A 22,352-nucleotide genomic window follows, 5' to 3' on the forward strand; every position below is an offset into this window, starting at 1 on the left:
AGTTATGTGGTTGTTAAGCAACTATATTAAATACTGGTCCAAATCATCTCATAATTAATAGGACGGTAGTCCTTCCTAACCTAAACTGCCCTGACATCCTATTTGGCTCTAATCTCACCTCAGTTGAGCACTGTTTCACGGCCAAGTTTACTGCAGTGAACTTCAGACGACGATTACCATTTAACCACAACGTCTTTAACCAAGTTACCACTGCAGTTGAAACCGCTCCTGGAAGGACTAACCCCTAGACATCGGTTGGCATGGCTTGTGTCACTATGTGCACCAGTGCACGCGGTGACCACCGTTTTGGCACGCACTGGCCGCGCCCAGAACGTCTTCTTGCTCGGGCCCCTTCTCTGCTCGGCATCTCAGCGAGCACGGGCCTGTCTACCGTGTTCCCCGCGTCGTCGCCGTCCTCCTGGAGCCATTTCCCCCTCCGTCCGCTTCTCCGTCGGTGCTCGTCGCCGCGCGCCCCCGAGCGAGCTGTAGCCGACAAGGCTTTAATGGTGTTCGGCCGCTTCTCCTCTGTGCCCCTCGGCCCCTCCTGCCCTATGCGCCTCTGTAGCTCGTCCGCACCTCCCTCGTCGTGATCCCGCGCCCTCCCGTGATCGCTGCCGTCTCCAGAGCATGGCCGAACGCGAGTGGCGGCACCCAAGCCACGGCCACGCGTCCACGGCCTCCCCTCCTCGCCCCGCCTATATATAGCCTACCCCGAGGCTGTTCGGCCTCACCACCAGCCTCACACCACCTCCAGCAACCTCCCTGGCCTCTCCCTCGAGCTCCAGAGCCCCTCCGCACCTCTCTCTGTCGCCATGGCCGCCGCGAAGCTCGGCTTAAATCCAAGCCATCCGAGCCCTCCCCTCCCTCCTGACCTCACCATAGCTCCACCTAGACCCCGGCGGTCCTCCCCGTGTCCTCGCCCCACCGCCGGAGCCACCTTGGCCACATGCCCCAAGATCAACCGCTGCCTCTGCCTCCTTCTTCCACCAACCGTCACCGCCTCCCCACTCCTCCCCGGGGCTTGTTTTCCCCCTGGATGGATGCGGTGGGCCGCGCCGCGCTCGCCGGTGGCCTCCCCTTGGCCGGAGCCGCGAGGCCAGCGCTGGCGCCCCTCCCTCTGTTCTGCGCCCGCATCGGGGGGGAGAAGAGGAGGAGCGGGAGGAGGGAGTTGACCGAGCGCGTGGACCCCGCGGCCCCACCACTCAGTGACCTGGGGGGTTGACCCCGCTGACGCTGACGTGGCAAGTGGAGACGTATTCGGGCGTGTGCGTTTTCATCTCGAGAAAGCGTATCGCGTGAAGTGCGCTTCCTATTTGGGTAAGTGTATCGTTTGTTCTTCGGGCGCAAATGCGCTTTCCTCTCTAGAAAGCGTATTTTCCGAAATCTGCTTCTGCCTCATCCACTCAGGGGCTTGTTTGTGAAGATATTTTTGCAGATTAGTCCCTGAACTTCCTCACCTCACAACTTTTTACTCGTAACTCCAAATGAGGTGAATCCAAAGCCCACGTCTTTGTTTCGTCGAGCTTGTTCTGTTGGTTTCGTTTTCACTATGGTTAGACACTGTGAAAATGACCTTTTTGCCCTTGCCCCTAATCAGCCCCCTTTGAGAGAGAACTTTTCCGGCGATTTGTTCCACGATCGTTCCGCACCTCTTCCCGGTGCCTTCTTCACCCCCAGGCAAGCCACAATACCCACTTGCATGATAGCCATGCAGTAGCCATGGTTTTCAACCTGAATATTTGTTAAATGATTGCTTGTTTAAAATATGGTTATCGTTGTTTCGGTAATGCTTCTGGGTTAGTGCTTACTTGCTTGCTATGTTGTTATGCACCTGGTTATCATGCCCTGCTGTTGCTAGTATTCCTTTCATATGCTTATGCTTGCTAGTAGTACATCTTGATGTTCGTGATGGTTTTCGGTGCATGACTGTCGTCTGTCCTGAGTACCGTTGTTATGCATGTTCCATTTCATCCAGCTGGTTAAATGCTTGCATGATGTCATTGTTGATATGTTCTTGCATGATATTTACTGAGTAATGCTGTTGGTCTTGCTATGTCTCGGAGAAGTATGTATTTGTGATGTTCATGCTAGTCAGTATGCCATGCTCAGTTGGATATGATTCATTGTTGATATGGTGGATAGTTATGTTGCACCCCGTGCTTATGTTGATATCATGCTCATGCATTGTAATTGCATCATGTTATTTCATCATGACTCAGCATATTGCATTCAAGTTTAACCGGATTAAATTGAACTTGAACAACTGTTGGCTGAGTCATGGTGCCACCATATCGATCTGACCAGTGCAACCACGCTTACCTTTATGGGAAGGTCCTTACTGGGTCTATTGTCATGCCTCTCGCCGGTGCCTCCAATGAGGGAAGGTTATGGGCGTGCGGTACCCTGGCCCGGTAAGCAGACATAACCTTGTGTGCCTGTTGTTGTTGTTGTACCCGGGTTGTCCCTGTTTGGGACCGTTTATGTTTTGGCCACGACGGTGGCCGTTGGTGCCTTTGGTAGGCACGGGGCCACCCAGGACTTAGCCCAAAGGGGAGTTGGTCGGAGTGGCCGGGAGAGTGTCATGGCAGTAGGACGGTTCTGTCGGAACGCCGTTGGTCCACCCGAATGGGAGTGCGAGGCCATGGGTTCCGTGGTGTGGGTACAGTGTACTAACCTCTGCAGAGTGTATATTAAATCTATCGATAGCCGCGCTCGCAGATAAGGGCCCAGTTCGTGTCGGTCACACTGTGGGTCAATAGTATTAATAATAATGTGCTTAATAACAACCCTGGTTCGATGATGAGATAAGTTGGTTGTGATCGCCGGAAATATCACCGTTTGAGACCAAGTGTTGGTCATGGTTGTGATCACCGGAAAGATCACCGTTTGGTTGCGAGGTAGCCCGTTGAACCCAGAGTGGTTCCGTTTGTGATCTGTGAATGATCACCGTGGTATCGAGGATACCGAGTTGTTTTATATTCGTGATGTTGTGCGAGAATCGTGGGTAAAAATCAAGCTCCTTGTGGTCATTTAATGATTACTACGGTATTGTTTATACCAAGCTTGATTTGATCCTGATATGATCGTGTGATGTCCGAGGTTGGTAAGTGATGCATGTGATGGTTACGAAGTAACCCGAGCAGAATAAATAATGCATATAGTGTCATCATGTTGCATGCTAGTATCGTTAGATTTATATGCTCATGCCATGCTCATATTGTTCTAGGTGTATCGTGTTCATATTGTTGATGCCATGTTATCCTGATGACCTCATGAATATTTCCTGTTTAACCTGTAATTGCCATGCTGTTGTTTGTCTTGAATGCTTCTGGTTATTGTGAGCTTGCAAGTACATTCAATGTACTGACCTGGCGTGCGTGCCAGCTTGCAGGTCGTGCCTGGATTGCTTGCTTGTTTGGTGTTGTTCCTGTGTTCGCGAGCTAGGATAAACGTTCCAGCCAAAGTCCCTGCGGATTGGAGTCCATCATCGCCGTTCGTTGTTCCGCTGCCAGTAGTTGTTCCGCTGCTTCGAGTTGCTATGCTGCTTGTATAGAGAAAGCGTGGTTGGCGTAGTGTCGTCGTGCCGATGTTATTCATTGTAATATCGGAACCCTTGTATTCATATTCGTGTTGTCATAGAGAGCTGGTTTGTTCTATACTAAGCAGTGTCGTATTCCAGAAGACTTCTCCTCGATCTCTGAGCTGGAATATGGGGCGTTCCGGTTTTCTCTGAGCCGGGGTGCCACAACGCTTGGTATCAGAGCAGGTCTGGCTATAGGATGCCCTAGCCCACGCGAACATTAGAAAGCGGTAGTATAGACCCCAGTTGGTTTGTTGCACTTGATTGTTGCATTTGTTTGTCGCATAGCATGCACATAGATTATTATTTTGTCACTAACGGTTAATCTTGTGAGTGTTGGTGGCATCGTTTTTGGTCCACCGCCTGTACCCTCCTTCTTAGCATTTCTGCTCTTTGGTGTTCTGCGTCATCTCTGTCCCAGCAGAGTGATGCCCTGGTACCCAGAGTTCCAAACACCATTTGCAGGAGTTATGCTCAGGTATCGCGTATATTTTTCTGCCACCCATCCATATTATTTCGGTGATAGACTTGTTTCTATCCCGAATCATGCCATTTACCTCGTCCCTCTAGCAACCCTTACTGATCTTGGTTATCGGAAAAGGGCAATGCCAGCGAGCCTTGTTTTTCCACCGCTGCCCTACCCAGTCATTCTATTCTTTGGACGTGTACGAATCCCTTTCGTACGCTTGATGATGATGTGGTCATGACTTTTGTGTCTCGCTACTTGATCCTCAAGTCCGTCCTCACCTGTGTATCCATCCAGATACAGCCACTGTTCAGCCAGTGCTTGGTGTAGCTTCGGTTACGCCAACTCCTTCCACACATGGATATAATTTTCATGCACACCGCCACAGCATATCAGACCGTAATACTGGAGTTTCCGCGCGATTTTTGTGCTTAGGTGTGCATGCATATTATGGTGTGAGTAGCAGTAATATGTGATGATTGCTTGATTAATTATATTAGTAGTATGCTTGTGTGCTTTTGTTTTAGTCGTTTCTTTTGTTTCTTTCTTTGGGCCTCCAGTGCTACAAATTTTCCCCCTATTAAAGTTGCTCGTCAGCCGACACCGGACCCAAAGAGTCAGCAAGAAATGCATATATTTGGAAACTCAGCTAAACAGAATGGAATTGTCAGCAGACTGCAGTGAAATTGGAAATAGCTCGTCTGAATACAAAAGAAATCCTGGATGGAATGTCAGTATAAAGTTTGCATTAACGTGCACTCCTCACAACAGTATGGAATTCTCAGCCGACTGCATTCAGATTGGGGGATATCTGATCATGTTACTGAGTGTCAAGTCTCCCTCAGTGTGCACTCCTCATAGCAGAAATGATCAAATCAGCAAGAAGATAAATTGTGTGCAAGGTTGACAGAATATTATCAAAGGTATGGCTCAGATACAAGTTTAATTTTTTCGTTGAGGATGATTTTGGAACCCGATGTACCTGGAAGCAAGCAAAAATATGGCATGTACTCAGAAAGGAGGATAGTCCTGCAAAACCCCGTTTCATACAAGAAATCAATAACAAAAATATTAAGATGGTTATATATGTGGAAAACGGTCTGCATATCACAATAAGAAGCTTCTGGTGTAAGCAACCCAATCTTCCCTCGCAAGATACCCGAGAAGCTTCCAAGGCAAGATTCATCTATCTTCCTCAGTACGATACATGGATGATTTCCCGTACAAGGTACTTTGCCTTCTTCAGTAAGCAACCGCAAAAGCTTCCGGCATAAGGTACTGAGTCTTTCCCCAGCAAAGTCTTTAAGGGGGTAAGCTTCTGAAGCACGATACCCAGTCTTTTTCAGTAAGCTGTCCGATGAAAGTTTCGAGCACAAGCCAGCCAATCTTCCTCATTAAGACATTGGTACAAGGTAGTACGTTGTGAATTGACAGCATATGGCAGTGAATCCCAAGAATCAGATCCGCAACATTTTGATCATACGCAAGAATCAGTCAGAATACACGTCTGTCTCGGGAATCGGATTCTCATATATATGCGGTGAGCATACCACCAAGATCTTATAAGTCACTCGGATGAGGATCTAACAACCATGTGAGGATGGTTAAGAGAAGAAAGCCAGTATACACCGCAGTGTGACAAAGGATTATGAGGATTGACGACATCAATGAGCTCAATACAAGTACCTGTGAACCTGGAAAATGATCCTGATGAGCCCTTGTCCCCTTTTTCTCCAATGACGGCACCGCACCTGTGATCTAAGCTGTTTTTAGCTATCCGGGGTGGATGCCAATTTTTATTTCTCTCTTCAACGACTGCCATGAGTTCTGAGCTGCTTTTCGGCCGTCTCGTACAGCTGTGGAGTTTCTTTTTTTGACAGCAGCCCTATAGCTGCTTTTTGGCTATTTTAGGGAGTTGCCACATTCTTCTTATCAACCCGATCTCATGTTCTGAGATGCTTTTCGGCCGTCCTGAGCCGTGGTTGAGTTATTTCGGTAATGTCCCAGATCTGAGTTGTAAAGACCGTTCTGGTGGCTACTGATTTATTTGCCGATTTCTTGCAAAGGTTCGGATGATCATTTTCCTGCGGTCAGAAAAATGAGGATAAGCTACGATTGCCGAAAAATTGCACCGACAGTACCTATGGTGATACGAAGAAGCAATATGACCCAGCTCTTTCAGCCAAGGATCCAGACCAAGAAAACAATAATGAAGGAGCAAGACCAGTGATGCAGGTATGAAAATTGTTGCAAGACCCGCGTGGTGCAGAACCACCGTCAGTCAAGTCTGCAGATATTATCATACAGGTCAAACTCTTATGCTAGCCACGATAGGCGACAATCATATATTTGGTACGGATCCGATACTCAAGACAGTGGAACCAGTTAAGATGATTCAGAAACTTCCGTGATAAGCCAGAATCTGTCAGGAAAGCGGTTATGACCCAACCCACTGTTTGGAACCCGAAGGACCTGCATTTAGTGGAGAAACCCAATGCAAGGACTTAGAGCTTGGGTGTCCACTAGAAAAATCTGATCATCACTTCATGAAAGATTGTCAGTGCCGGATGACACACCTAGCGGAAATCACTCTTGGATTTGTGAGACCGACATATATTTCAGTCGTGAGAATCAATCACAGTCAGCTAAGTTAGCACATCTGAAAAGAAATTGGAGCCTGTATAAGCATGAACAAGCAAGGTAAGATCTGTCAGAATATGGATATATAAAAGCAAACCACCCCAGGACCAGTCAGATAAAAATTTAGTGGGAACAAAAATAAGAAAAAGGATACCCGAGTTGGAAACGGTTTCCTTAAGTCAGTATCTTCATACTTGTTCCCTGAGCAACCAAATCTCGAAGACGAGATTTCTTTAAGGGGGTAAGGTTTGTGACAGCCTGCTTTTTGGCCCTTTCTTTTTTCTTTTGTTTTTCTGAGGTTTTTGCTTGAGTTTTCTTTTTCCGTGGCTTTGTGGTCTGGAAACTGAAGAAGACGCCTTCTTCATTGTTTCCAGACTGGCTTGTCATTCCCAAATCCTTCCCTAGACCCTGTCATTTTCATCCTAGCCCAAATCCCAATATTCTTTTCCTTGGGAATATTCCTTTTCTATTAAAGGAATAACCCAATTTGCCCTAGGTTGTGAAGCAACCTATATTTATATCACTCCTAAAATTCCCAAATAATTCTCATAAATTATTTGGGTCATATCTTCCTCAAATATGGCAAAATATTTAATTTGCCATGTTCCTCATCGTGCTCAATTAATTCATTTCCTATTCTGTCCTGAATAGCAGAATGTGAAGCAAGTGCCATTTATCTTTGCCAAATTGGCCTCCAACTTGTTGGACACCTTTTCATGTCCATATAATTGCTTCATGCCAAAATTCAACTTAATTTTCCTAGTAAATATTCCTGAGCAATTTTTCAAAGTTCCTGTCTGAGGGAATTGGTTGTGAAGGAAATACTAGCTAGGTTAATCCTATTGAGTTGAAATTTTGCATGGCCCTCCATATCACTAAATCATCACCCTCCTCAAGATCTGAGCTCATGGAATGCATGCATGTGAGCTGAGCATCAATTCTTTGTTCTGTCCAAATTTTCAGTTAGTGAAGCAAGTACATTTTATATTGCTCCATTATTGCTGAAAATTTTCCAGGGCCTTCTCCTACCTATATAACCTATCTCTACAAAATTTGGGCATATTTCATTTAGCCATATTTCCTTAGGATTTTTCCTAAGTTTATGTCCACAGAGGATAGCTATGAAGGAAGTACCATTTTGGCTTGGCCAAATGGCATGAAATTTTTGTGGCACTCTCATATGACCAAATAACCCTGCTATGTTCATTTTCAGCCCAATCCATCATTCTATATGGGTGCTTCTTCTTGTTCTTGTTTCTGGACCATGTTATGTGGTTGTTAAGCAACTATATTAAATACTGGTCCAAATCATCTCATAATTAACAGGATTGTAGTCGTTCCTAACCTAAACTCCCCTGGCATCCTATTTGGCTCTAATCTCACCTCAGTTGAGCACTGTTTCACGGCCAAATTTACTGTAGTGAACTTCAGACGACGATTACTATTTAACCACAGCGTCTTTAACCAAGTTACCACCGTAGTTGAAACCGCTCCTGGAAGGACTAACCCCTAGACATCGGTTGGCATGGCTTGTGTCACTGTATGCACAAGTGCACGCGGTGACCACCGTTTTGGCACGCACTAGCCGCGCCCAAAACGTCTTCTTGCTCAGGCCCCTTCTCTGCTGGGCGTCTCAGCGAGCACGGGCCTGTCTACCGTGTTCCCCGCGTCATCGCCGTCCTCCTGGAGCCATTTCCCCCTCCGTCCACTTCTCCGTCGGTGCTCGTCGCCGCGCGCCCACGAGCGAGCTGTAGCCGACAAGGCTTTAATGGCGTTCGGCCGCTTCTCCTCTGTGCCCCTCGGCCCCTCCTGCCCTATGCGCCTCTGTAGCTCGTCCGCACCTCCCTCGTCGTGATCCCGCGCCCTCCCGTGATCGCTGCCGTCTCCAAAGCATGGCCGAACGCGAGTGGCGGCACCCAAGCCACGGCCACGCGTCCACGGCCTCCCCTCCTCGCCCCGCCTATATATAGCCTACCCCGAGGCTGTTCGGCCTCACCACCAGCCTCACACCACCTCCAGCAACCTCCCCGGCCTCTCCCTCGAGCTCCAGAGCCCCTCCGCACCTCTCTCTGTCGCCATGGCCGCCGCGAAGCTCGGCTTAAATCCGAGCCATCCGAGCCCACCCCCTCCCTCCTAACCTCACCATAGCTCCACCCAGACCCCGGCGGTCCTCCTCGTGTCCTCGCCCCACCGCCGGAGCCACCTTGGCCGCATGCCCCAAGATCAACCGCCGCCTCTGCCTCCTTCTTCCACCAACCGTCGCCGCCTCCCCACTCCTCCCCGGGACTTGTTTTACCCCTGGATGGATGCGGTGGGCCGCGCCGCGCTCGCCGGTGGCCTCCCCTTGGCCGGAGTTGGCCGGAGCCGCGAGGCCAGCGCCGGCGCCCCTCCCTCTGTTCTGCGCCCGCGTCGAGGGGAAGAAGAGGAGGAGTGGGAGGAGGGAGTTGACCGAGCGCGTGGACCCCGCGGCCCCACCAGTCAGTGACCCGGTGGGTTGACCCCGCTGACGCTGACGTGGCAAGTGGAGACGTATTCGGGCGTGTGTGTTTTCATCTACAGAAAGCGTATCGCGTGAAGTGCGCTTCCTCTTTGGGTAAGCGTATTTCGTTTGTTCTTCGGGCGCAAATTCGCTTTCCTCTCTAGAAAGCGTATTTTCCGAAATCTGCTTCTGCCTTATCCACTCAAGGGCTTGTTTGTGATGATATTTTTGCAGATTAGTCCCTGAACTTCCTCACCTCACAACTTTTTACTCATAACTCCAAATGAGGTGAATCCAAAGCCCACGTATTCGTTTCGCCGAGCCCGTTCTATTGGTTTCGTTTTCACTATGGTTTGACACTGTGAAAATGACCTTTTTGCCCTTGCCCCTAATCAGCCCCCTTTGAGAGAGAACTTTTCTGGCGATTTGTTCCACGATCGTTCCGCACTTCTTCCCGGTGCCTTCTTCACCCCCAGGCAATCCACAATACCCACTTGCATGATAGCCATGCAGTAGCCATGGTTTTCAACTTGAATATTTATTAAATGATTGCTTGTTTAAAATATGGTTATCGTTGTTTCGGTAATGCTTCTGGGTTAGTGCTTACTTGCTTGCTATGTTGTTATGCACCTGGTTATCATGCCCTGCTAGTTGCTAGTATTCCTTTCATATGCTTATGCTTACTAGTAGTACATGTTGATGTTCGTGATGGTTTTTGGTGCATGACTGTCGTCTGTCCCGAGTACCGTTGTTATGCATGTTCCATTTCATCCTGCTGGTTAAATGCTTGCATGATGTCATTGTCGATATGTTCTTGCACGATATTTATTGATTGATGATGTTGGTCTTGCTATCTCTCGGAGAAGTATGTATTTGTGATGTTCATGCTAGTCAGTATGCCATGCTCAGTTGGATATGATTCATTGTGGATATGGTGGATAGTTATGTTGCACCCCGTGCTTATGTTGATATCATGCTCATGCATTGTAATTGCATCATGTTATTTTATCATGACTCAGCATATTGCATTCAAGTTTAACCGGATTAAATTGAACTTGAACAACTGTTGGCCGAGTCATGGTGCCACCATATCGATCTGACCAGTGCAACCACGCTTACCTTTATGGGAAGGTCCTAACTGGGTCTATTGTCATGCCTCTTGCTGGTGCCTCCAACGAGGGGAAGGTTATGGGCGTGCGGTACCCTGGCCCGGTAAGCAGACATAACCTTGTGTGCCCGTTGTTGTTGTTATACCCGGTTTGTCCCTATTTGCGACCGTTTATGTTTTGGCCACGACGGTGGCCGTTGGTGCCTTTGGTAGGCACGGGGCCACCCAGGACTTAGCCCAAAGGGGAGTTGGTCGGAGTGGCCGGGTGAGTGTCATGGCAGTAGGACGGTTTTGTCGGAGCGCCGTTGGTCCACCCGAATGGGAGTGCAAGGCCATGGGTTCCGTGGTGTGGGTACAGTGTACTAACCTCTGCAGAGTGTATATTAAATCTATCGATAGCCGCGCCCGCGGATAAGGGCCCAGTTCGTGTCGGTCACACTGTGAGTCAACAGTATTAATAATAATGTGCTTAATAACAACCCTGGTTGGATGATGAGATAAGTTGGTTGTGATCGCCGGAAAGATCACCGTTTGGGACCAAGTGTTGGTCATGGTTGTGATCGCCTAAAAGATCACCGTTTGGTTACGAGGTAGCCCGTTGAACCCAGAGTGGTTCCGTTTGTGATCCGTGAATGATCACCGTGGTATCGAGGATACCGAGTTGTTGTATATTCGTGATGTTGTGCGAGAATCGTGGGTAAAAATCAAGCTCCTTGTGGTCATTTAATGATTACTACGGTATTGTTTATACCAAGCTTGATTTGATCCTGAGATGATCGTGTGATGTCCGAGGTCGGTAAGTGATGCATGTGATGGTTACGAAGTAACCCGAGTAGAATAAATAGTGCATATAGTGTCATCATGTTGCATGCTAGTATCGTTAGATTTATATGCTCATGCCATGCTCATATTGTTCTAGCTGTATCATGTTCATATTGTTGATGCCATGTTATCCTGATGACCTCATGAATATTTCCTGCTTAACCTGTAATTGCCATGCTGTTGTTTGTCTTGAATGCTTCTGGTTATTGTGAGCTTGCAAGTAATTCAATGTACTGACCCGGCGTGTCATGCCAGCTTGCAGGTCGTGCCTGGATTGCTTGCTTGTTTGGTGTTGTTCATTTGTTCGCGAGCTAGGATAAACATTCCAGCCAGAGTCCCTTCGGATTGGAGTCCATCATCGTCGTTCGTTGTTCCGCTTCCAGTAGTTGTTCCGCTGCTTCGAGTTGCTATGCTACTTGTATAGAGCAAGCGTGGTTGGCGTAGTGTCGCCGTGCCGATGTTATTCATTGTAATATTGGAACCCTTGTATTCATATTCGTGTTGTAATAGAGAGCTGGTTTGTTCTATACTAAGCAGTGTCGTATTCCAGAAGACTTCTCCTCGATCTCTGGGCTGGAATACGGGGCGTTCTGGTTTTCTCTGAGCCGGGGTGCCACAATTTTATACAGACTTGTGGTGAAGCCTGTATTTACAATAAAGTGAGTGGGAGCACTAGAATTTTCTAGAAAGCATAAAGGAGTGTTTGAAAGGAGTTTTTCAAAGAAAGACCTTGGTGAAGCTGCTTACATATTGAGCATCAAGATCTATAGAGATAGATCAAGACACTTGATAAGTTTTTTCAATGAGTACATACCTTGACAAGATTTTGAAGTAGTTCAAAATGGAACAGTCAAAGAAGGAGTTCTTGCCTGTGTTGCAAGGTGTGAATTGAGTAAAGACTCAAAACCCGACCACGGTAGAAAATAGAAAGAGAATGAAAAGTCATTCCCTATGCCTCAGTCATAGGTTCTATAAAGTATGCGATGTTGTGTACCAGACCTATTGTGTACCTCACCATGAGTTTGGCAAGAGGGTACAATAGTGATCCAGGAGTGGATCACTGGATAGCGGTCAAAATTATCCTTAGTGGAATAAGGATATGTTTCTCGGTTATGGAGGTGACAAAAAGTTCATCGTAAAGGGTTACATCGATGCAAGCTTTGACACTGATCCGGATGACTCTAAGTCTCAATCTGGATACATATTAAAAGTGGGAGCAATTAGCTAGAGTAGCTCCGTGAAGAGCATTGTAGACATAGAAATTTGCAAAATACATACGGATCTGAATGTGACAGACCAGTTGACTAAACTTCTCTCACAAGAAAAACATGATCACACCTTAGTACTCTTTGGGTGTTAATCACATGGCGATGTGAACTAGATTATTGACTCTAGTAAACCCTTTGGGTATTGGTCACATGGCGATGTGAACTATAGAGTGTTAAATCACATGACGATGTGAACTATTGGTGTTAAACCACATGGCGATGTGAACAAAATTATTGACTCTAGTGCAAGTGGGAGACTGATGGAAATATGCCCTAGAGGCAATAATAAAGATGTTATTTATATTTCCTTATATCATGATAAATGTTTATTTTTCATGCTAGAATTGTATCAACCGGAAACTTGATACATGTGTGAATACATAGACAAAACAAAGTGTCCCTAGTATGCCTCTACTTGACTAGCTCATTAATCAAAGATGGTTAAGTTTCCTGACCATAGACATGTGTTGTCATTTGATGAACGGGATCACATCATTAGGAGAATGATGTGATGGACAAGACCCATCCGTTAGCTTAGCATGTTGATCGTTCAGCTTTATTGCTATTGCTTTCTTCATGACTTATACATATTCCTTTGACTATGAGATTATGCAACTCTCGAATACCGGAGGAACACCTTGTGTGCTATCAAACGTCACAACGTAACTGGGTGATTATAAAGATGCTCTATAGGTGTCTCTGAAGGTGTTTGTTGGGTTGGCATAGATCGAGATTAGGATTTGTCACTCCGAGTATCGGAGAGGTATCTCTGGGCCCTCTCGGTAATTCACATCATGATAAGCCTTGCAAGCAATGTGACTATGAGTTAGTTGTGGGATGATGCATTATGGAACGAGTAAAGAGACTTGCCGGTAACGAGATTGAACTAGGTATGAGGATACCGACGATCGAATCTCGGGCAAGTAACATACCGATGACAAAGGGAATGACGTATGTTGTTATGCGGTTTGATCGATAAAGATCTTCGTATAATATGTAGGAACCAATATGAGCATCCAGGTTCCGCTATTGGTTATTCACCGGAGATGTGTCTCGGTCATGTCAACATAGTTCTCGAACCCGTAGGGTCCGCACGCTTAACATTCGATGACGATTTGTATTATGAGTTATGTGTTTTGGTGGCCGAAGTTTGATCGGAGTCCCGGATGAGATCAGGGACATGACGAGGTCTCTCAAAATGGTCCAGAGGTAAAGATTGATATATTGGAAGGTAGTATTCGGACACCGGAAGGGTTCCGGAGTGTATCGGGTACATACCGGAGTACCGGAGGGGTTATCGGAACCCCCCCCCCCGGTGGAAGATATGGGCCATATGGGCCATATGAGGGAGGCTAACTAGCCCACAACGGGCTGGTGCGCCCCCCACAAGGGAGGAGGCCGAATTGGCTTAGGGAAGGGGGCGCCACCCCCCTTTCCTCCTACTCCCTCTCCTTCCCCCTTTCCACCTCCAAGAGAAGGAAAAGAAGGGGGGCCAAATCCTACTAGGACTAGGAGTGCTAGTAGGACTCCCCCATTGGCACGCCCCCTCTAGGCCGGCCACCTCCTCCTCCCCTCCTTTGTATACGGGGGCGGGGGGCACCCCAAAGGAACATCAATTGTTCTCTTAGTCGTGTGCGGTGCCCTCTCCACAGTTTACTCCTCCGGTCATAGCGTCGTAGTGCTTAGGCGAATCCCTGCGCGGATCACATCACCATCACCGTCATCCCGCTGTCATGCTGACGGAACTCTCCCTCGACCCTCTGCTGGCTCAAGAGTTCGAGGGACGTCATCGAGCTGAACGTGTGCTGAACTCGGAGGTGCCGTACGTTTGGTACTTGGATCGTGAAGACGTTCGACTACATCAACCGCGTTAACCTAACGCTTCCGCTTTCGGTCTATGAGGGTACGTGGACACACTCTCCCCCTCTCGTTACTATGCATCTCCTAGATAGATCTTGCGTGAGCGTAGGATTTTTTTTTGAAATTGCATGCTACGTTCCCTGACAAGTGGACCGCTAAATAAATAGCGAGGAAGGTGATGGATATGTCGATGAAGACGAGAAGTTGTTGGAGACGACCACCGTGATGGTTGTTCCCCCGATGGCACTCCATTGTTGTTTGAATGTGCAGGGGTACATGATGTTGATCTAGAGGCTGAGGAGGAAGAAGATGGCACGACACTTGAAGATCTGAAGGCAGAGGAGGAAGAAGATGCATCCATCAATGGCGTGGAGGCACGGATACAGTCTTGGACGGAGGTGCGAAGGCAGTTTAGGAACTGACCGGAGAAGGGGCTGGCCGGAGGCGCAGATGAGGACCTAGCTGGAGGCATGGAGGATGACCTGGCACAGGCTGGAGGAGGATCTGGACCTGGCGCTAGCGCGAAGGCGGAGTTGGCCGAAGGCGAGAGCATTGGTGGCGCTCGTGTTGGTGCTGGTGCGACGTGTCGAGCGGAGGAGGAGTTGCCTGGATGGCTATCGCTAGTGCACGAGCTGACCAAAGGTGAGAGGAGCTGGCTGGCCCTGGTGCTGGTGCCACCGTGGCGTGCGAGCGGAGGGGAGGAGGAGGTGTGGCATACGTGCTAGCTGGATCGGAGGCGTGCACTGGCGCTGTTGCGAGTTTGCTGGCTGGATCGGAGGTGTGAGTGCGCGCATGCGCGCTGGCTGGCTGGAATGGAGGCGAGAGGAGCACATTTTTGAATTTAGAAGGGCTAAATTGTAAAAGGAATATGTATAAAATGCTATGACACTTTTTCTCTGATCAGAGGGGAGGTCGACTTGGAGGACGGCTCCCCTCCTCCCTTGCGCCGGCCAAGGAACTCGGCGAATCCTATTTGGCGCTTCACGCGCCCATTAATGTGTATTCCGCAAATGGGCGCCTACAGTGCCCCGCACTAGGCCGGCCCATCTCACCCTTGCAGTAACCACCGAGCCACCTAGCTCGACCTGATCACTAACATCCTTTTATATCTTTTCTTATTTCATCTTGCCTTTTATCTTTTACCTTTTTCCTTCTTCCTTTTTACTTCTTCATTTTTCGTTTCTGCCTTTTCTTTTTATTCTTCCTAGCTCAATGATTTTCTTTATAATTCTTGAACTTTTTTTTCAAATCAATGAACTTTTTTCAAATTCGTCAAACTTTTTTCAATTTCAATCAACTTTTTTCAAATTTAATAAACTTTTCCCAAATTTAACCAACTTTTTTAAAGTTCGATGAACTTTCTTTCTAAATTCAATGGATTTTTTTCAAATTCGGTGAATTTTTTACATATTTGTAGTTTTTTCTAAAATCCATGAACTTTTTTAAAAATTGATGAACTTATTTTCAAAATCCATTAACCTTTTCTAATCACGACCCCCCCCCCCCCCCCCCCCCAATAAATGAATAGCATTGTGACAATGTTAGTTTCTGTTTCACGCCGTTTCTAATCACTTCAGGCCGGTAGCTCAAGTGGTTAGCGAGCTTTGGACATGGAGCGAACTGCTTGAGTTCGAATTCCGTAATATCCTCCGTTCCTAAATATTTGTCTTTTTGACATTTCGACAAGTGACTACATACGGAGCAAAATAAGTGAATCTACACTGTAAACTATGTCTATATACATCCGTATGTAATAGTCCATTTGAAATCTCTAGAAAGACAAATATTTAGAAACAGAGGAAGTAGTTTTTTTTGCGGTTTTTCCGCGCTAGATAACTTTTTTAAGGGGTCCGCGCTAGATAACCGTTCAACATGTTTCGTTGGCCGGCCCAACTTGCAAGGCGCGTGGGCGCCGGTTCTCGGAAAATCCTATGTGACGCATGTCGCGTCAAACTGGCAAAGCTTCACACAAGTTCCCTGATCGAATGACGCGATCTGGACCGGCCCGTTAATAGTTGCAGCGATCCCTGTTCCCACATGAGTTTTTCCGGTTTTAGAACCTTCTAGGAGGTTCCTGAACCTTTTTTTTTTCTGTTTTCTGTTTCTTTTTTATTTTATTCTTTCCGGTTTATTTTTTGCTTTCTCTCCTTTTTCCAGTTTTTGTTTCTTTTTTATCAATTTTGTTTTCTTTTTTTCCTTTTCCAATTATTTGTTTATATGTTCATGTTTTTCAAAAAATATTCACAAATGTCAAAAAATGTTTGTGTTACAGAAAAAGTTCATGTTTTTAAATTTGTTTGGCAGTTCCAAAAAAGTGTTTACGTTTGCAAAAAATGTTCTTCTTTTCAAAGAATGTTCGTAATTTTTAAAAATGGTGGCATCTTTTGAAAAATGTGCGTGTTTCTTTAAAATTTTCAATAATTAAAAACATGATCATGGTTTCAAATATTGTTCTAAAATACAAAAAATGTTCAGGATTTTTATAAAAAAATCGTGTTTTTTAAAAATTGTTCGGAATGTTTTGGTTCTATATTTCACAACTTTTCAAAAAATCTTCACAATTTAAAAAATGCTCCCATTTTCGAAAAATGTTCAGAAATTTATAAAAAGTTCATTTTTTTATTTTTGTAGGGTTTCCAAAAATGTTCTAGTATAAAAAATTGTTCACAATTTTCATAAAATGCTCAAAATGTTTTTGTTGAAAATTATCACAACTTTTCAAAAAAGGTTTCTCTTTTCAAAAATTGTTCATAATATTTTAAAAAGGTTCGGGTTTCCATTCTTTTCAGGATTTTCAAATAATGTTCCTGTTTGAAAAATAACTTGCAAATTTAAAAAATGAAAATATTTTCTTTTTTTACGGGAGATTAGTTTTTTCACCTTTTCAAATTTTGTTATGGAATTACATAAATGTTCCCGTTTCAAAAAATTGTTCATGATTTTCAAAAATGTGGAAATTTAGAAAACATTGTTCATGGTATTCAAAAGTAGTTGCGTTTCACAAAATATTCAGGTTTTTCCTAAATGCGTTTGAAATTTTATAAAAAAATCAGACATGTCATTCTTAAAGGTTTGCGCTGTATAGCGAGCATTAAAACTTGCTAGCTCTATTGGTAGTAGCGCATTGACGCTAGGACGAGATCGTCGGTTCGATCCCCGCTCGGCGCTTTTATTATTGAGCTACAGGTCTCGATCAGGCCGGCTCCTTCGTAGACCCCCTGTAAGTGCAAGCGACAACCCCGGTGCGGTATATCGTATTTTGGCGCACATTGTGTCAAGCACATACCCTGCCGACCCAGCGATGACTTGGGCCGGCCTATTTAACGTGTTGCATCATATCTGGTTTTCGGAACCTTCTAGAGTTTCCCAGCCGGGGTTTCTGGCTTCGGGAACCTTTCGGTTTTTTCTGTTTCTCTTTGGTTCCTATTTAACAAACAACTCAGGTCAATTCAACAGTAGTGTTCTTCCAACATCGTGATCTCAAATGTTGTCGGCATTTTGGTCATGCCCATGATCAGAAAAACGAAATCATCAATCAACACTTTGAGCTAGTCCTAGAGGCAAGACTAGGAATCTTGTTTTACCGTTTATAACTCTATACGTGCTCACGAGTTTTTCTTCGAATCGCATATTCGAGAATCATAGCAGTTATAGTATAGAATATAAATATTTAATCATAAACTCTGAGCGGGGATGTTAAATCAATCTTCCACTAGAAGCGTTGCTAGGGAAACCGTGGAGCCACAAGAGGATGCCACGTTGTGCAGGCAAAGGGGGCCAAGCCTCCCCCACTATATGCCTTATGGAAAAGGAAAAAGCCCCGCCACGCTGTCGACTGCATGTTCTTGGCCCGATGGTGTCATTCGGTGACGAGCCGACGACCAGGGGGTGAGCAGTGGAAGCAACGTCACAATATAGAGTTCCACCCATGTCAGAATGTTTATGTAAAATTTAAATTTTACAACCTTTACGAGCGAGAACTATGTGGCTTCAAGCTGCAATTTACATTTCAAATCTGTAAATATAGTTTTAATGGGATTTTAATGTAGCTGGAGATTTTAGTGTGTAAATATGGTTGAAATGAGTTTTTCTTATGTAAAAAGGAAGCGAGAATTATGATGCTTTATAGTACTACAATTTCATTTAAAATGTTTTGAGGGCTACAATTTTCCAAGCTGTACGAGGCGTTCGCTAAATGGCCGTACGACTCTCAGCCCACTCACTCACTCTTCGCTCCCAGCATCGCAAGCCCTAACCCTCGATCCCCTTTCTCCACCACGGCCGCCATGGCGCCGCCGCAGCCGCCGCTGGCCTCTATCCCCGTCCCCGACGACCTCCTGGAGGAGATCTTCCTCCGCCTGCCCACCCCGGACGCGCTCGCCCGCGCCTCCGCCGCCTGCACCTCCTTCCGTCGCGTCATCAAAGGTCGCGCCTTCCGCCGCCGCTTCCGCGCGCTGCACCGGCCTCCCCTCCTCGGCTTCATGGACGCGGCGGGATTCCACCCCGCCCAGGCGCCCCACCCCTCCGCCCCGCTCGCCGGCGCCCTCGCCCCCTGCGCCGCCGATTTCTCCTTCGTCCCGGCCGTCGTTTCTTCTTCCTCCTACTACTTCCCGCCGGGCGTCCAAGACGACAGGGAAGGCCCCCGCTGGCGCCCCCCGCGACGTCCGCGGTGGCCGCGTCCTCCTCGATTGGATCTCCCTCCACCCCCGCACCGTGCGCATTAGTTGCTACTCCGAAGATGACGCCGAAGTAAGCATCCTCATGGACGTTAATGAGCTCACCCCGCGTGACCGCCCCACGTGGACCGAACGGGAGCGGTGCAACGCTGCCGACTTCCACCTCGCCGTCTGTGACCCCCTGTTCTGCAGATACGTGCTGCTTCCAACCATACCTGAGGACCTCGCCGCCCAGCCGCAAGATTCTCTTTGGGAATTCGAGCCTGTACTTGCTTCCAACACCAGCGACAATGGGGAGGAGGGACCCTTCAAGGTGATATGCATAGCAAAATACCAGACTAAGCTTGTCCTCTTTGTCTTCCCGTCCACAACTACGCAATGGTGTATGGCCGAGTCTCCTGTCCTCCCTTCTTTGGACCATATGTCCTCTTTTGACTACGTCTGCGGTCGCTTCTACTGGACAGAACCTTATAGTTGGAGTGACCATTTGATGGTGCTGGACACGTGCATCATGAGGTTTTCCACTGTCGATCTTCTCACCGGTTACCATCAGGAACTCAGAGATCTGCACCACCAGAACTCTTATCGTGGACGTCCGAATTCAGTTGTTACGGGTAGGGAAGGAACCCTTGAGATGTTTTCTCTTGTCCGTCAAAATGGCTACTTTGCTCTCTACCATACCTCTCTACAGAATAATTCCCAAGAATGGAAGCTTGAGAAGGTCATAAGCCTGCCAGGGCAGTATCATGACTATTCCATTTCCACAGTGGGTGCCGCGGAGGGATTCTTGTTCTTCCAAGGCGCTCCAGAAGGTATTTATATTGAGAATGTGGATTGTTACTCGATGGAAGTCAAGACTTATGAAATTACCAAAGTCTGTACAAGGATGGAGCGGTTCCTCAATCGCAAACGTGCTCTCCCCTGCTTTAGCTTCCCGCCGCTGTTATCAGAACCAACTATCTGATCAACTGGTAAGTCTAATTATTTTATTTTATGTTGCCATTGAGTGCGTGCTTTGCTTGTTCTGCTCACATGGTTATGTAGAAAGTTAATTATTGTTCTATTGGGCTTGGCTACCTTGTCAAACTAGCTAGAAGATGTAGCTAATTGATGGTTTGGTTCTGCTCACATGTTTAACAATTGTTTGCGATTGAGAAGATCAATGAAAAAAATTACATACCAGTTTAATTAGAAAGCTAGTTCTTATTGCTCCATATCTTAGTAGAGAAAATGGCTCTCTCGCTTGCCGCTTCATATACTACTTCTTTAGTCATACTTAGTAATTACACATCACTCATCCAACTGAATGATGATGTTCAAAACAAGAACGCTGCACAACTTGTAAGCTAATGTTTGAGTATTCTTTGTTTACCGTGTTTTTTCAAGAGCATAGAGTTCAGATGTTAAGGTCTGCTATTTTGTACTAACCTTGCTTCCAAACTGCAATAAGATGGCTATGGGATTCTTGGGAAGCATGAATAAATAGCTTGTGTGCCTTTTTTCTTAAGCTATATTGTACTCTGCAATTTAGCAAATAGGAAATTCCCATTGCATCAACATGCAGTTGCTTCAAATTTCTACTCCCATGGTTATAAAGAAAGTTGATTATTGTTCTATTGGGCTTGACTACCTTGTCCAACTAGCTAGGATAGGGTAGTCAATTCATGGTTTGGTTCTGCATGCATGTTTGACAATTATATGTGATTGTGATTTGAGAATGTTAATTCAAAAGTAAGATTACTCACTAGTTTGGAAAACTAATTTTTATTGCTCCATATCTTGAGGAGAGAAAATGGCTTTCACGTTTGCATCGTTAGTCATACTTAGCACCTACTACAACATCATTCATTCAATTCAACAGCGATGTCCAAAATAAGAATGTTGCATAACCAGTAGGTTGATGTTTGAAAGTCCTTGAGTCTTGTATTTATGAGCACTCCTTATTTACATTGTTATGTTTTCAAGAACAGATGGGGTTCGCCTGTTATGGCCTGCCAAGATTTTGTGTATGTTCCTTCCAGGCTGCAATATACTATGGCAGCTTGTGTGCCTTTGTTGTTAAGCTATACTGTACTCTGCTATTTAGCACATCCCTCCTTCCTAAGAAAATGGGATAGGAAAGATTCCCATTGAATCAACAGCAGCTGCCTAAACTTTCCAACTAACTAAATACATGTATGCAGATCTGAGCTTGCTAGCTTGGTCTTGCTTGGGCCATACATCTGGAGTAGGATGGCGGATGTTCAAGATGGCCCTGATGTAGTATGACATGTCCGTATCAAGTATTGTATTTATGTAAGCAGGATATGCCGTCAGGAAGTTAAATTTGACCAACACCGACGTCCAAAACTTCGGTTTATGTTGTGTACTAATGTTTGTGTTGGAGCTTGGAAGGCTTTGGTTTTATCTGCTTGTATCCCGCCTTTCAATCTATGACCTTAGTTGAGATGATCTCTATCAGTAACTGAGAGTGAGAGAACTTAGCTTTTATCCGCACGAGTGGAGTGGATGAGTTAATTAATTTCTTCTATTGACATGCTTGTGATGAGTTCAAATTCTAGATGAGCTGAATGTTCTGCGCAAATGATGACTGGCCGTAATAGAGATGCATTCAAACATTAAACTTCAGAGCTTCGGAATTCTCAGATAAATGTACTCAAATTTGAGTTGAGAGCATCATGTCCTCTATCAATCAATATTCACAGGAATTTCAGAAACATTTTCCATGTTCAAAAGGCTGAAAGCAGGGGTCATAAAAAAGGCCTCTGTGCGCACCTTCTGGTCTTCCGTCAGCTTGACTTTGCTTGGCTTGCTGCCACAATCAATACCTCCATCCTGATGCTTCTCTGCCTCTCTTGGAGCCAAGGGTCCTCCAGGGCTTACCTCACAAGGTGTGATTTCCAGGCTCCTGTTGTTACACATCGGCAATAAAATAGTTACACATCGGCAATAAAATAGCATCACAAGTCCGCAAAACACTCATACTGAGCAACAAAGTACAAACACTAATGTGCAGAGAGTGGATAGGCATTTTTTTCTGGGAAGTTTCTATTTCATTTTGGTTGATGAGATGAATCACATTGAACTTAGATGTCTCTTTACTTACAACTAAGAACAACTATGTCAAGTTCATGAGGATTGGGTCTTCTGGATGAAAAGGAAATATAAAAGAAGCCACATGATCCATGTACGATGAGAATTTATGGTCATGTTGGTGAGGGCAACAATACCAATTGATTTTTTCAAAAAAAATTATTTTTTCATGCATTTTTATTTTTTTGTTATTTAAAATGTTTTTCCCTTTTAAAAAATGTTAGGTAATTTTTTAAAATCGTTCACCATTTAATTTCTTTTGTGAAGTTTTAATAAAAGTTTTCTTGTATTAAAATAATATTCATACAATTTAAAAAAAAACACTCTCTTCTATAAGATTTTTTTTCATGTAATTCCAAA

General features: G+C 45.7%; 1 pseudogene; it reads left to right on the top strand.

Annotated features, from left to right (window-relative positions):
• Nucleotides 1-18,312: 18,312 nt before the first annotated feature.
• Nucleotides 18,313-21,478, top strand: LOC123166301 (uncharacterized; annotated as a pseudogene).
• The last annotated feature ends 874 nt before the right edge of the window (nt 21,479-22,352 follow it).

This window comes from Triticum aestivum, chromosome 7D, assembly GCF_018294505.1.
Source record: "Triticum aestivum cultivar Chinese Spring chromosome 7D, IWGSC CS RefSeq v2.1, whole genome shotgun sequence".
Classification (NCBI taxonomy): Eukaryota; Viridiplantae; Streptophyta; class Magnoliopsida; order Poales; family Poaceae; genus Triticum; species Triticum aestivum.